At 38.7% G+C, this 16,351-nt stretch overlaps 1 long non-coding RNA gene across 4 annotated transcripts in view; it reads right to left on the bottom strand.

Annotated features, from left to right (window-relative positions):
* The window catches only part of LOC143689895 (uncharacterized), a 59,796-nt gene that overhangs the window by 17,111 nt on the left and 26,334 nt on the right, over positions 1 to 16,351 (bottom strand). For all 4 annotated transcript variants that reach the window (XR_013178956.1, XR_013178957.1, XR_013178958.1 and 1 more), the window contains exons 2-3: positions 3,061 to 3,200; positions 2,749 to 2,853 (exon numbers count right to left, since the gene is read on the bottom strand). This is a non-coding gene — a long non-coding RNA (uncharacterized LOC143689895). The remainder of the gene's footprint in view (positions 1 to 2,748; positions 2,854 to 3,060; positions 3,201 to 16,351) is intronic.

Raw genomic sequence — 16,351 nt, 5'->3', positions numbered from 1 at the left:
AAATCAGAACATTTCAATCACCCCCAAGTTTCCTTGTGCCCCTTCCTCCATCTATGATAACCAAACAACCACTAATCTGCTTTCTATTATTATAGATTAGCATGCAGAAAATGTGGTTTTGAAAAAAAATTACCTGCATGGTACATGATTTGTTAAAAATTAGAAAAAAGTCTAGATAATGAAGAAAAATGAGTATATATCCTTATCTGGTATATTTTGATGGTAAGTCACTGAGGCAAAAAGCAAGCTGAATTTAGAATACTCTAATAATAGCTAATATTTACTGAGTATTTAGTATATACCAGCTATTTTAAATACATTATCTAACTGGTCGCATGACAATGCTGTGAATATTAATAATCCTCCTATTATTAAATGCACTCTACAGTTGAGGACACTGAGGCCTAGACAGTTAAGTCACTTGCTCACAGTCTCGAAGGAGCTTGGATAAAGCCCCAGGTCATCTGATTCCAGAGTCGAGTCCCTCAACAGACCTTGCAGTTATCAGAGAAAAGAACAAACATGAAAAATAATACGTAGGGTATTGCTATCAAGTCTTCTCCCCCGACCCCATCCCAGGCCTGTTTCTTCATCTCTGAAGTGAGAAGTTCAACTAGATCTCAAGATGAAATTCTGTCCTTATAAGTAGAGGTACACTGGTTTTTCCTCTTACATTTCCAAAAGCATTCGCTTTATGAGTTTTAAAATCGTTTCCCCCCATGCGGCTTCCAACGAGTGCACCGAGAGATCAGCAGAACTGGCCTTTTTGGCTGCGGAACTCTTCACTTTTTTATCCACTCCCTTTTTGATCTCATTCTGAAGTCAAGTTATTTCACTGGGCTTTTTTTTATTATGCTATTTAGAATGCCAAAAAGCTTTTCTTGTAATAATTGATTTCCTGGAGTATGTGTTCCTGTGCTCCTTAGGGTAATGCTTGCTTTTCGAGTGCTGCAGCAATTTTTCAGAAACCCCACATTGTGTTTCTGGGTTTTTTTACCCCCCCCCCATTTCCATTTATTCAACCATAAATGAGGCCAAATCTACAGAGGTCCATTGGCTGCCAGGAATTAGCTATGTAGATCATCTTTGGTAAGGTCACCACCCATTGGAGTGCTATAGGAAAATTTTCTCAAAAGCTAAGTACCATTGCCAATGCCGTTTCTACTGCCTCTGGTGGGATCCTCAGAATCACAACACTCAGATGTGTGAAAACCGAACTCTTTTGACTTCTCATTAACTAAACTAAACTTAGCCTCCAAATTTCTTTTTTTTTAACTGACATAAGGAATCTTAATCTTGCCAGTTCTCATTAAACTCAATCTCTAATAAACTTAAAAGGGATTTTTATTTCTGCTAATTCAAGAGTGTCTGCTCCCCTTCCCTTCTTCTCAGAAGATAAAGTGCTTACATAGATTAAGGCCACAAGGGGTAGGTGATATCTATTCATGGCCATTTTCTGTCCTAGTTGGTCTGAACTAAGACATATAATCAATATTGGTCTTGAATTATCAGCATTGTGAGGGATCAAATCATGAACGCCACAAAAGATATACTTAACTCTTAATTCCTGTTCCTAAGTGTGAACCCATTCGTTGTAGTATCTATGTGAAGGTGAGTCAGGATGTAGGCTCATTTATTGAACAAGATCTTCAAAGGTCCTATTTAGATGAGGCCAAATTGAATCAGATGTGTCTTAATCCATATCACTGGAGTCCCTATAAGGCAGGGGAAATTTGGGTGCTAGTCAGAGAAAGGCACAAGAGGAGAATCCAGGAACCAGAAGAAGTCAGAAAGGAGAGAGATTGCCATGTGATGGAGGACTGTCATCTCCAGAATGCTATAGACTTCATAGAGAGCAGAGTTTCACTGACACCTTGATTTTGAATTTCCAGCCTTCAGAACCATGAGCTAAATGAATTCCTGCCGTGTAAGCCAACACATTGTGTGGCATTTGTCATCACAACTCTGGAAAACTAAGACAAGTGTTCTTTCCCTCTGCCATCTGCTACTGATACCCACACTACTACATGGCTCTCCATTTGCCAGGATAATACTGGTCACTCCACATTTCCTTCATCCTAGTTCCAAAGCCCATCTAATGCCACTGGGGCCCTCTCAGCCTTCTTTTGCATCATTTTTAAGGGGACGTGGATATAAGCCAGAGGCTCACTTATACTACCCTGGGCCTGTGAAGAGCAGGAAAGCAGGGATAGTTGTCTTCTTCTCTCTGCCTGGAACTGCTCTGCATCCATGTTAACTCCATTATTACTGGGGTGTTTTGCATAACTTACCCCTCCTAGCAATCCAGATAAGAAGTGGGGTGCAGGGCACTCCTGCTCTCCAAGTCTCAGGCCTGTTAGAAGGTTTCTATCAAAACTGATCCATATTTTGACCTTGGAAGAAGCAAAGGCTGTAGACCTTTTCCCATATGCTCATATGAGAATATTCTTGCTCTTCTCTCCCAATCTTCTGGCTCTTTCCCCCAGACCATAAAGGACTTTTATGATCTCTTTTCTGTGCCACCAAAAGGGAAATGTATATAGTGGAGAGGATCAGAAATTGGCCTACCATTTACCTGCTTTCCAGCCCATGACTACGTTTTCTTACTTCAAGTTTTGGCTCAATATAGCCAAAGCTTCTATTTGGGGACTTCAAAATCATTTTTTTTTCCTCTTGGATTTTAAGACCAATATTCCTGATGTTGTTTTTTTCTTAAGAGTATGTTCAGAAATTTATTTATTTTCTTACCCTTTTAGTCTCCTCCATTTGCAGATATAATTGAAAGGCTCTTAAGACAGTAAAGACCCATTGCTTCGATGGTAGATGGGTAGGTGGAAGAATAAGAAATTACACCTGAATGGAAAGTTAGAAGAATTAGCTCCAAATTTTATACCAAATCCCAAAATATCCCTCTTATAGGCTCTTATGAGGTGGAAATTTTCTCCTGCACAGTCAGTCTGGTTTTCTGACATTAAGAATTAACTGAGCATATACGATTAAGATCACCTCATAGATTCTTTGGGGATTTTGCCCACCCAAATCCCACCTGACTCACTTTACCTGGATGATGGGTTAGAGGGAAAAGGCTGAAAGAAGACCTCTCCAACCACTTCACAATCAATACGAACAGGCGGCGCAAGGGTGGGATTCTCGCCTGCCATTCTGGAGACTGGGGTTCAATTCTCAGTCCATGCACTTCCCTGCAAAACGAACAAAAATTCAACAAATGGTGCTGCAATAACAGGATACGTACAAGGAAAAATAATGAAATGTGACTCCACCATACAGTATGCAAAAAAAAAAAAGAAACAATGTGAACATAGCATATTGACACTCTTTTCTTTTGATTGATTTAAAATATGAAACACTAATGAAAAAAATAGACAATGGGAGAAGGACAAAAAGATTTTGCTACCTTCAGACATTTTCTCTCAAAAAAAAAAAAAGGCAACTCACTTATGTTTTTCAACTACAAATCCTACCAAATTAAAAATTAATGGAAATTTCAAAAGTTCCTAGAAACAGGTTGTGTGTCACGTGGTCATTTCTGGGTCCTCTCAGAAATCTATATGAAGTGTGGGTATGAGGAAGATGCATCAGAAGCTGCCATTTATAAGACCAGGATTTTTTTCTTAATAGCAAATTTACTCGGTACAATTTCTTTCTTGGTGAAATTCATATTCTGGGAACAAAAACAACAATGCAGTCTGTCTGAAATAACCTTACTTACCAAGGTACTGTTTTTACCCTTTTTTTTTTTTTTTTTTTGTTCTACTCTAAAAGTCCCCTTTGTGCTCTCTAAATGGTACCCATCTAACCCTATCTGTGCACCTGGAAGTAAAAGAATCTGGCATTATGTGAGGGAGAATGCTCGCCCTGACCCAGTTCTCATCCCCCACTGCATAACTTTCTCTCCTGAAAGCACTGATTGATTTCAAAGACAGTGCTGCAGAAAGATTGTCCGGGATGTGAAGCGAATTAGAATTGGGCCAAAAGGTACAAGTGTAATTGGTGCTAAAAATAGCACACACTGTAGAAAGTGATTAACACACACAAAAAAGAAGTTATTAAATGTTCAATTAGAGTAGCTGCAGCTTGGAGATTCTATTTTTAAGTTTTAAGGCATTACATATGCAAAACACAGAAGGGTGAGAAGGGTGCGGATCTTTTAGAAACAAGAAAACAAAGAGAAGTGAAAATGTGAATATTTCCTTCGGGAAGCAGGCGGGGGAAGAGTCTGATAGCGGCAGGAATTACTGACACTGCCATGTCCCAATCCAGTATGTCCCTTCATTATCATAACAAAAAAATTTACAACTCATATTTCTTTGGAACCCTAGAAATTCTTTTTAATATGAATTTTAAAAATTCCATACTCTAGATGTGAAATTTCAACACATTTGATCTTATTAAATAATTCTTGACCACATTTTTTTTAAAAGTAGAGTATGAATGAAATTCTAATTACTAATTGGTAATATAAAAAATTTAATCACCTCCGGAAACAGCACAATCATCTATCCAGCTGCCCAATCTAGAAAACTTTAGAGCCCTCCTTGAGTCCTTCTTCTCCTTCACTCCTCACCATCACCAAGTCCTGTCAATTTTTACTTCTTAAAAAACACCCAAATGATTCCACTTCTTTCTATTCCCAGCCTCCCCAACTCGCTAGACTATTACTGTGGCAACTTACATTTTTCTAAACCAATGTATGTGTGCCTCAAATTCTTTCTCCACTTTGCAATAAAAGTAATATATTAGAAACACAACATCTGATTATTGCATTCTTCCTAAAAGCTTCCCATGATTTCATACTGCTGTTGGGTAAAGTTTAGTATCCTCAGTTAAGGTGAAGGCCTTAAGGACCCCGATACACCAGCCCTTCCTATCACTCCAGCCTCATCCAAGTATCCTTCTTCCCCTCATTCCTTCCGTCATATCTCTGCTGGGCTTTTAATGGTTTCTTGAATTAATATAGCCCACCTTCTGGATAGTTTTAGGCCCATGCTGTTCACTCTGCCTGGAATGCTCCTTCCCTTGTTTCTTTGTCTGCTCATGTCCACTCACGCTTCAGATCTCAGCTTCATTCCCAGGAAAGCTTTACTCTACATAAAAGATACACTTCATACACATTTTCAGAGCACTCATCATGCTAATAATTAGTTGTTTCATGTCTCCCCACCCCAGTAGAGTGCATGGCACAGAGTATTTGTATAATAATTTACTGGAGTAATGATTGAATGAAATGTCATGTATATAATATGTTACAGAAACTAAAAGAAACATTGTCTTTTTTTTGCCTGAGTAAGAATGAAAGGCTGACAAACTTCCAGAGGACTTTACATTGTGAGATAGGACTTGAAAAATAAGTAGGAGCTTGTCAGATAGAAAGAGCTAGTGAAGTATTCCCAGCACTGGGACTATCATGAGCAAAAAGCACTGAAGTGAGTGAAGTGTTTGGGGAATGGGGTACTTATCATGACTAGCACAGAAGAGGAAAGGATGGTAGTTACTGTTGATAAAGCTAATTAGGTTCAGAAGGTAAAAGGCTTTTATGCCAGGCTTTTATGCCAGGCTAAGTAGTTAATGTCTAACAGGGGAGCAAATGATCATAATGATTACTAAAACTACTATACAGCTGTCGGGCATTACTTTGAGAACACCTGATACAGCAATGCATTTTTTTCTTTTCCTTTTTTTTTTTTTTTTGAGTCAAATTGGTGTCAAGCGAATTAATTCATCTTCAAATATAAAAGGCCTTCATCATAACTTATTTAGCTTATGTATATTTTATGTTTATTCTAAGATTCTAGAGAAAAATAGGTAATTTTCTAGGAAAGAGAAACCTATCGTTTTTAATTCAATTAATCTACAACTTTGTGTTTTTTCTTTTCTGACAATATCCCATTATCTATTGGAATTTTTCCACTGAATCTATGAATTGGTGCATTTGAAGTAAACATATATAAATAGAAAGTGGGAAAATCCATTAATATTTTAAATGCATCTGGAAAACAAGCACATTTTAATATCCTTAAATTGGGGCAAAGTTTAAAGGTAGCCATGCAAGATAAAACAACTCTTTGCTGCCATCTGGTGGCAAATCACTTCCCCACCCCCGTGAGGATGACTAGCCAGCGGAAGCAGGTGAAGCAGTCCATTGAGAGCCCAAGAGAATCTTCTCCATTTGGTATGAGGTTTCTGACCTCCATAGTTCTTGAAAATGTTAGTGGTTCCACTACCTCTTTTACAACTGAGCAATTGAAAGGTCAGTAAGATTAATGATATATGGAATGCAACAGGCTCCTTTGAAGCAAGGCAAGGCTGACTAGCAATATTGAAGGAACTCCTGTTCCTGAATGTCGTTAACTAGCACTCCTCCTTGGAGACTTCCCCTAACCAAAGCGGCTTCTCTTGGTCAGACTTCTCAATAATTCCCTTGTATGAAGAACTAAAAGTAGGGCCTTTGATTATTAATCAATTCATTAATTTAACACATAGTTTTGAACATCTTCTGTACGTCAGGCACAATACCAGACACTTGGGATACAGTAGTGAAGTGACACTCTTGGAGCCTGCACTGTAATGGGGGGACAAGAAAGGAAATAAATCATTTAAGAGTTGCATATTGCAATAACGGTTTTAAAGAAAAACATGCGTTGAATGGAATAGCAGATGAGAAATCTACTTTAGGAAAGATGGTAAAGGAAGACTTCATGAGAATACAGCATTTAAGGTGAGATCTAACAGAAGAGAATGAGACAGTCATGTCGATATTTTGTGTAAGTGCCTTCTAGACAGAGGCGTTAGCATGTGCAAAGGTAGAGAGATAGGATGGAGCTTGGAAGGCTCAGTAGATGGTGGTGTTGGGGTAGGGGGAAGAGTAGTCAAAGATGAAGAGGCCCAGCTAATGCAGGGCCTTGATTCCATTGAGAGACTTTGTATTTAATTCTGAATTAAATGAATAAAAAAATTGGGGAAGCTCTATCCAAGCAGTTTACATTTTAAGTTCACTTACTGTTGGCAAGCAATGGATTTTTAGGGGACACAAATAAAGTAAGACAATGACAGGTTAATACTGTAGTCTAGGTAATTTGTGATGGTACCTTATAATTTGTGATGATGATACTGGATTTCAAAGAAGTGAGTAGATTCAGAAAATTTTTTGAAATTAAACCAATGGGACTTGCTCAAGTGAGTAAAGGAAAAGGGAAGATTTTTTGACACGAAAAATTGACAGAAGAGTGGTGGTGTCATTTACTGAAATGAAGCATGGAAGAGAAAAATGAGTTGGGAGAAAATGCAAGATTGCTGTTTTGGAGACTCTAATCTTGTGATGCCCTAATGGAGATGTCACAGAGGCAGACGTTTGTACAATTACTGCTCTGAGAGAAGATCTGGTCTAAAAATACTAATTAAGGAATGAGCAGGATAAAGATCTTATTTTAATACATGTTAATTGAAAATATTACCTAGGAAGGACAGATAGCAAAATAAAACAAGACAGAGCAGGACAATATGAATCATTTCCTCTTAGAGAGCCTTAACACTCAATTTCCTTCTCTTAATTTACTAACTTTGTGACTATACAATATCCCACCCTGTTCTTTCTAAAGTCCTCAAATCTATACCAAACTCCAGTCTCTGTCTCATTCTCCAGAATCAGTGCCAATTCAGGAGAATGTGATTTTCCATCTCAGGGCCCCAGTTCTTCGTTATTTTTTTAGGTGTGGCTGAATCTGAGCAACTGTATACACTCTGGCCCTCTGACCAGAACCTGCAGAACTCAAGTCTACTCCAGCAGACTGGGTGGTCTTATGAAAAACTTCATGAAAAATGACATATCTCAGGTCCCATTGTTACAAGTCTGTTCATTTTGGAAAGTAGGAATTTGCAAGAAAAAAATAAAATAACGTGTGAAATCAGTGATTTCTGATCATTATTTTGTATTACTTTAATTAATGCCATTTTAATATTTTGATATACATCTAGATATTTCCTCTGAAAACTGGTATTTCAGTTCTTCTGAAAGTAAATGCAGTTTCTGCCTTACAATTTAGAATGACTCAAAAAGAGCTAGAAAGAACATTTTATTTTCTAGAAACCAGGTAGAAAAGATTTGTTTTGTTTTTCTTTTTTTCTGATACACAGTTTGCCACAACAAATTATTTCTCAGATGAATAAACTGAGAGCTCTAAACCATTTGTTTGGTACTTTCAACTGGAGAATTGATACTTAGACATTTGAAAGAGACGTCTTTCTGTTATACTTCAAGGAAATTCTGATTCCATGGGCAATAAAGATGAAAGGGTTAAGTTTAAAAATATATTGAGCTTGCTGCCTACAAAACTCTTAGTGCTTTTATTTTAAACCCAAGAGGGTCTTAGTCTTCCTTCTTTCCTGACTGAGCCCTGTCATTTGAAATGATCAAGCCAATTGATCACTTTATTTTTTATTTTTAATTGCTTTTGCATGCTACTTAAGTTTGCTTTCGACCCACATGAATAGTAAGATGGCTTAATATTTATTGTTTCTGAATAAGTAAACAAAACAATCTCTGCAACTGGGAAAGAGTTCAGAATGACTAGCATGTACTAAGAGGAAACTTGTGGACGTCTTTCAAGTTCTTCTATTCCTTTCTGACTGTGCAAAATGTTAAGAATACAATTACTGTTTGTTTTTATTCAAAGCCTGTTTATCACTGCAGGTGGAAAATTAACAAAGATTTATCTAAGTTCCTTTGGTCGCAATATAAGTGAATGCCTTGGGAACAGGAAAGAATGACACATACCAGTAGGTGGCAGGTTGTGGAAAGCAGGTGTGTCTAGAGGCCGTGGCAACAACACAGGTTTAGATCCAAAGATGCATCTCTGCCAGGCTGCACAGCCTGGGGCATCTCACTTAATCTGTCTGAGCCTAGGAATACTTTTGTTAACTTGGGAAATAAAATTTACACTGGTTCTTGTGAGTATTAAAGATAATGGACATAAAGTATCCAGCATGAAATAGGTGTTCCGTAAGCGGTATTGGACTGACGCTTACCTGGTAAGCATATGTGGGTAAAATGATGCTGAGGATCACTCCAAAGATAAGTCTCTCTACCTTTCAAAAGGAGCCTTTTCATGATTGTGTTTTGTGCTGCAACATGGGAAAGATTTACTACCAGCTCATTTTGAACCAATAAGACATGACCCAATTTCCTAAAGCCAGATGGCAAAGCCACTTCCGGGGGAGCAGATGGGCCTATTGACTTTCAATTCCATGAAAACATCAGGCTTGGAAGATACCCTGAGATCCAGTTTATGCACCAAATAGATAGAGTAAAGCCTTTGATAATGGCCTGGATAACAAGGAAGAAAAAAACTATCAGAAAGACACTCACACAGTATTTGGGGCATGAAATAGAGTATTCAGAGGAAGCCAAGTTGCTTTCATTGGGTACTTGGGGCATTCAAGAAGCTTCATCAACTAACCCTCTTTGTGTGAGACTGCAGCAATGCTTCTGAGTACCAGATGTGCTTGCCCGGAAAGGAGATGGAAAAACTGGACACGTTCATATTCATTAATTAGATAATATCAAAGTTAATTTATAAAAGTTACTATTTGCTTGAATCACACTGGCAACAAACACTAAAAAGAAATATTACTGCAACAGAAAACATTTCAGATAATATTTTTACCTTTAAAACAAACATAAGTTATATTGAAAAGAATAATTACATACCAAATCCAAAACTATAAATGTAAAAGTTTCTGCTTATCATACAGTGCATTTAAATTCCAAGAGAAGTTCTACCTTAGTAAGCCTTGGCTATAAAATAAAAGACAGATCTGAATCGATAAAGGAATGAACTTTCTAATAGTCAGATATCTCTAGGAAAACAGAATTAATTATCTTAGAAGTGGTAAGTTTCCCATCACCAGAACTCAAATGTACCCAATCCAATGTAGAGGAAATTAGAATAACCTCCCTATGGATGGTTAAATATGACCTTATTGGTAAGTTCAGTACTTGATGTGTCTCTCTCTACATAGGTCACATTTTACCTCATTCTTTTTGTTGTTTGTTGTTTGTTTGGTTGGTTGGTTGTTTTTTTGCATGGGCAGGCACTGGGAATCGAACCCGGGTCTCTGGCATGACAGGCGAGAACTCTGCCTGCTGAGCCACCGTGGCCCACCCACCTCATTCTTTTTAAGCATCACACACACACACACAAATAGGCATTATTTTCATTCTTTACAGAATAGGAAATAAGAATTATAGAGATAGATTTAGAACACAGGGCTAAGACCAACCACACTTCTACCACCATATCATGATTCTCTTTTATACACAAACCAACATAAAACTATGTGGCATATACACCTATTTACAGATAAAGCTTTAGGCAAATATAGCTGAGTAATCATTAAGTACAAAACTCAACATTCCCTGCATCTTCTATCAACACTGCTATTTTCCCAGCCATAAATATATATGGCTGTATATATTCCCGTTTCTTCTTTTTTACCATAAAAACCCCAATTCATCTGGGGAAGAAATATTTACCTCCCAATGTTCTATGGCAGTTAGGGTTGACCAGGTGGTCCAATTCTGGTCAATGGTATATAAGTGGAATTATATTTGTTATAACTTTCAGGAAGGCTAAATTTTCCCCTTTAAAATTATAACTTTAATTTTAACTTGTATATTAAATTTGCTAATGCTGCCGGAAATGCAATATACCAAAAATGGAATGGCTTTTAAATGGAGCATATTAAGTTTACAGTTCTAATGCCATATAATTGTCCAAACTAAGGCATCCAGAGAAAGATCCCTGACTCAAGAAAGGGCAATGTCTGGCACATGGGAAGGCACATGGCTGGCATCCATTGGTCCTTGTTCCCAGTACCACTGCTTCCAGCTTCTGATGCCAGCAGTTCCCTTTCTAAGCATCTGTGGTTCTGGCTTGCTTAGCATCTCATGGGAAGGTATGTGGCAACATCTGCTAGGCTCTGTATCTCCAAATGTCTGTTTCTAGGTGTGTGTTCTCTCTGTTGACATTCCATTCATCTCCAAATGTCTGTCTCTTTCGGCTCTGAAGCACCTGTTCTCCAAGTGTCTACATCTGAGGTTTCTCCAAAACATTTTTCCTTTTAAAGGACTCCAGTAAATTAATCAAGACCTACTTTGAATGGGTAGAGTTATATCTCCATCTAAACCAAAGGTTACACACACCATTGGGTGTGTCATTTCCATGGAAGTAATCTTACCAAAAGTCACTCCCACAATTGAGTGGGCTAATCTCCATGGAAACAATCTAATAAAGGTTTCCACCCTACAATATTGAATCAGGGTAAAAGGACATGGCTTTCCCGGAGGAACACAACAGCTTCAAACCAGCACACCTTAGTATCATAAAAGCAATACATGCTAATTACAATAGAAATATACAAAAATCACACTAAAATTTACCTGCAGTTCCACTGACACAGGCAGCCTATTATGTATAACCTATTAGGTATAATCTGTTAGTGTTATGTGCGTGTATAGACCCTGCTGAAACTATTTTACATGAAAAGGTCACAAAGTGTATAAATTTATTTATTGTTTTTTCAATTAATACATTGTTAACACATTTTTATGCCATTAACAGTTCTTGTACAAGTCATTTAAATGACCTTTGTATGTCCATAGGCACTTATGACCTTGAGGATGAGAGTCACATATCAAGGAAAGGAGAGCAGGAAGTCAAAAGCGCCCCTGGTCCTTGATGGCTGCTGTTTTAGTCAGCCAAAGCTGCCAGAATGCAGCACACCAGAGATGGATTGGCTTTTATTAAAAGGGTATTTACTTAGTAAAACTTATCGTTCTTCAGAGGAAAGGCAGCTAGCTTTCAACCGAGATTCTCTCTTACAAGGGAAGACACAGGGTGATGTCTCCTGGACTTCTCTCCTGGCTTCTGGGTTCCAACAGCTTTCCCTGGGACAATTCCTTTCTGCATTTTTAAATGTCAGGGTTGAGCTGCCAGTGCTATAATGAGGTATGCTGAAATGCTTGGGTTGTACTGCATTGAGCTTTCTATTTTAAGCCTCTAGCAAATTAAATGAAACATCACTCATTGAGGAAAGCACTCTCTCTAACTGACTGCAGATGTAATTATCCATAGATGATATGGATATCATCTATGTTGTGATAAATCCACAACAACAAGTCCACAACAACAGAACTAGGCATCATTACCTGGTCAAGTGACATCTGAACCACAGCTGCCATCAGCCACTGCACCAATTATGGATGATTGACCTCTGGACTTCTTTTTGTATGAGAAAAGCACATCCCTAATTTATGATGTTATATGGTATTTGTATATACTGTTGAACACTATCCCTAAGTTGAACAGGAAGTAAGCTGTTGTAGCCAACAGAAGTTACTGATGCTCTAATAGTGCAGAAAGTTTTTTGTTCGTTTATATGTTGTCAACAAGCCAGTGGATGTGATAAACAAAAAATAAAACTGGTAATTTTATTGTATATATAACAGAAGACACCCTCCATATTTGATCTGTCAATTAATTTTGCTGAAAATCAGTCTTATATGCTTCTGCAAACAGAATTTTTATCCCTGTTAGTGAAAATAGGCAAATGGAAAATCATTGATTTCAAGAAAGAATGTTTGGCATATATTCTAGGATCAAGTTTAGGCTAGAGAATCTCATCAATATTAACAATAGAATGGCTATTAAATATGGTAACATATTATGAATAAGAAAATATTAATTCACTTTGATAGGCTCTGTTCTCAAAAGTAAGGAAAGCTATAAGTCAATTTAGAAAAGTATTATTTGCACAATTGCAATACAACATCCAGTTTGCTATTAGCATATAGAATTTTGCATTAATAGCAAGACCAAAGTGGAAAGGGAAAGTAAAATCTAAAGGGATGTCTTTAAGAGTTGTGGTGAGCTAGATAGTAATGCAGGATTCAGTTAATAAATAGATTAATTGAGTCATATTAAGTGGAAATAGGAGTTGGTGTACAAAAGAATTAGGATAGTCGCGACTTGGACAAGATGGACATGTATCTGTACAATCCCACTGAAAGGCTGTGGACATGGACTGTCTTGTCAAAGAACCATAAAAAAAGAGTTCCTTGGCTCCTAGACATAAGCAGTCCTCATTCACATGTCATTATCTTAATCTTCAAACTGACAACAATTGTATCTTTCATTTTCCTGAGATTGCAAAACTGTTCAACCAAGTTGGGTGGGTGATTATCTTTTCAATCCTGAGAAGATTTTTGATTAATATCTAGAACTAGTGAGATAAATAAAACTCATAATTTCAAGATTTTTGGTTTTGATTGATCTTAGTGATTTTCAACAGAAAATTTTAAAGATTTTCTAACACAGTTGACGTGGTTATCTAAATCTCATGTGATACATTTTATAGGCTTAACTTTCCTAAAATATTTTTCTTGAAAATCTTCACACTGATACATTCCATACATGGTGTACAATCGATGGCTCACAATCTCATCTCATAGTTGTGTATACATCACCATTATCATGTTTTAAAATATTTGCCATCACTCCAGAAAAAGAAATTAAAAAAAAAGAAAAACACTCATACATCCTGTGTTAGTTAGGGTTCTCTAAAGAAACAGAATCAACAGGGAATATTAGCAAATACAAAATTTATAAAAGTGTCTCACATGACCGCGGGAACGCAGAGTCCAAAATCCACAGAGTACGCTGTGAAGCCGATGATTCCGTTGGAGGGTCTGGATGAACTCCACAAGAGAGGCTCACAGCTGAAACAGGAAGAGCCTGTCTCTTCTGAATCCTCCTTATAAGTCTTTCAGTGATTAGATTAAGCACCACTCATTGCAGAAGACACACCCCTTTGGCTGATTACAAATGGAATCAGCTGTGGATGCAGCTGACATGATCATGATTTAATTCTATGAGATGTCCTCATCGCAACAGACAAGCCAGCACTTGCCCAACCACCACTTGGCCAAGTTGACACATGAACCTCACCATGACAGTGCACCCCTTGTCAGCTTGTCAGCTATACATACCACCTTAAATCGTACCTAATTTCTAAATAAAAAACAATAAAACACACATTTTTTTTTTCTTTCACAACAACACTCAACTGTCCTGCATATGACTGGAAACACACTAAATCTCTCCAGAATAGGGTGCAAACCTTGGGTAATATTCATCCTTAAACTTGATATCTTACAACTTAAATAGTATAACATGAACGAAACAGCATTACATTCCTTGTTTCTGTAACTGATCACATGGTTGAAGTTCATATTTATCACTACCTTCTTCCACTACCCATTCCATGTTTCCTTTAGCCTCAGCAAACACTTCAGCTGGCCGTGGTTCTTTGCAGCTGGCCGTGGTTCTTTGCCTGGTGGGGTGACCCAAACCTTCATTCCTGAAGTTTCAGAGCCATTGATAGTCCTGCCTTGATTGGGTTGTTGCAGTTTTCCATTGACAGGGCATGACAGTACTAAAAGACACCCTAGAGGATCTCCTATATTCCAAGAAAACCCTTCTTTACCTCCATTATGTAGTTGCAGTCCTACTTCCTCCTGATAGTCAGGGTCAATTACCCCAGAAAATAATGTAATCCCCTTCTTGTCTTGTTGATCTAGTGGCATAAGTAGCCCAAAGTGACCAGGTGGCAGTCTTAAATTCCAGTTCAGTGGAATCATTGCTGTTTCTCCTGGTAGAAGCTCTCCCCATTTTGGAACTAAAACCTGTAGACCAGCAGAGCTCAGGGTCACAGGGACAGGAAGTAAAAATTTTCCTAGTGGATCACGAGGGGTAATAGTGAGTGGTACCACTCCCATTTCCACCCCTTGGTTCCTGGACCCATGGATCCTGGCTATGGGAGAAACAACACCATACAGTGGATGCTGATTCAGAGCATATACAGCTTCCTGGAGAACATTACCTTAGCCTTTCAAGGTATTGCCACCTAGCTGGCACCGTAATTGAGTTTTCAAAAGGCCATTCCACCATTCTATCAATCCAGCTGCTTCTGGATGATGGGGAACATGGTAAGTCCAGAGTATTCCATGAGCATGTGCCCATTCCCACACTTCATTTGCTGTGAAGTGTGTTCCTTCATCAGAAGCAATGCTACGTGGAATACCATGATGATGGGTAAGGCATTCTGTAAGCACACAGATGGCAGTTTTGGCAGAAGCATTGCGTGCAGGGAAAGCAAACCCATATCCAGAGTATGTGTCTATTCCAGTTAGAACAAATTGCTACCCCTTCCATGAAGGGAGTGGTCCAATGTAATCAACCTGCCACCATGTAGCTGGCTGGTCGCCTCGGGGAATGGTGCCATACCAGGGGCTGAATGTGGGTCTCTGCTGCTGGCAGATTGGGCACTCAGCAGTGACTGTAGCCAGGTCAGCCTTCGTAAGTGGAAGTCCATGTTGCTGAGCCCATGCAGAACCTCCATGTCTACCACCATGACCTCTTTGTTCATGAGCCCATTGGGCAATGACAGGAGTTGCTAGGGAAAGAGGCTGACTGGTATCCACAGAACGGGTTATCTTATCCACTTGATTATTAAAACCTTCCTCTGCTGAAGCCACCCTTTGGTGTGCATTCACATGGGACACAAATATCTTCATGTTTTTAGCCCACTCAGAAAGGTCTATCCACATATTCCTTCCCCAGACCTCTTTGTCACCAATTTTCCAATTTGGTCTTTCCAAGTTCCTGACCATCCAGCCAAACCATTAGCAACAGCCCAAGAGTCAGTATACAAATGCACCTCTGGCCAGTTTTCCTTCCAAGCAAAATGAACAACCAGGTGCACTGCTCGAAGTTTTATCCACTAGAAGGACTTCCCCTCGCCACTGTCCTTCAAGGGCACCCCAGAAAGGGGGTGTAATGCTGCAGCTGTCCACTTTCAGGTGGAACCTGCATATCGTGCTGAACCATCTGTAAATCAGGCATGAGTTTTCTCTTCCTCAGTCAATTCACTGTAAAGAACTCACCAAGAGGCCATAACTCTGGTCTGGGAAAGAGAAGGTAATGTGGCAGTAGTGGAGACTATGGGCATTTGGGCCACTTCTTCATGTAACTTACTTGTGCCTTCAGGACCTGCTCTGGCTCTATCTCGTATATACCATTTCCATTTTACAATGGAGTGCTGCTGCATACACCCAACTTTATGGTTTGGTGGGTCAGACAACATCCAGCTCATGATAGGCAACTCAGGTCGCATGGTAACTTGGTGGCCCATAGTTAAGTGTTCAGTCTCTACTAAGGCCCAGTAGCAGGCCAAAAGCTTTTTCTCAAAAGGAGAGTAGTTATCTGCAGCAGATGGT

The sequence above is a fragment of the Tamandua tetradactyla genome, chromosome 7 (genome assembly GCF_023851605.1).
Source record: "Tamandua tetradactyla isolate mTamTet1 chromosome 7, mTamTet1.pri, whole genome shotgun sequence".
NCBI classification, from domain to species: domain Eukaryota; kingdom Metazoa; phylum Chordata; class Mammalia; order Pilosa; family Myrmecophagidae; genus Tamandua; species Tamandua tetradactyla.
The sequence above is the reverse complement of the archived record's forward strand: the minus strand, read 5'-3'. Positions and strand labels throughout refer to the sequence as shown.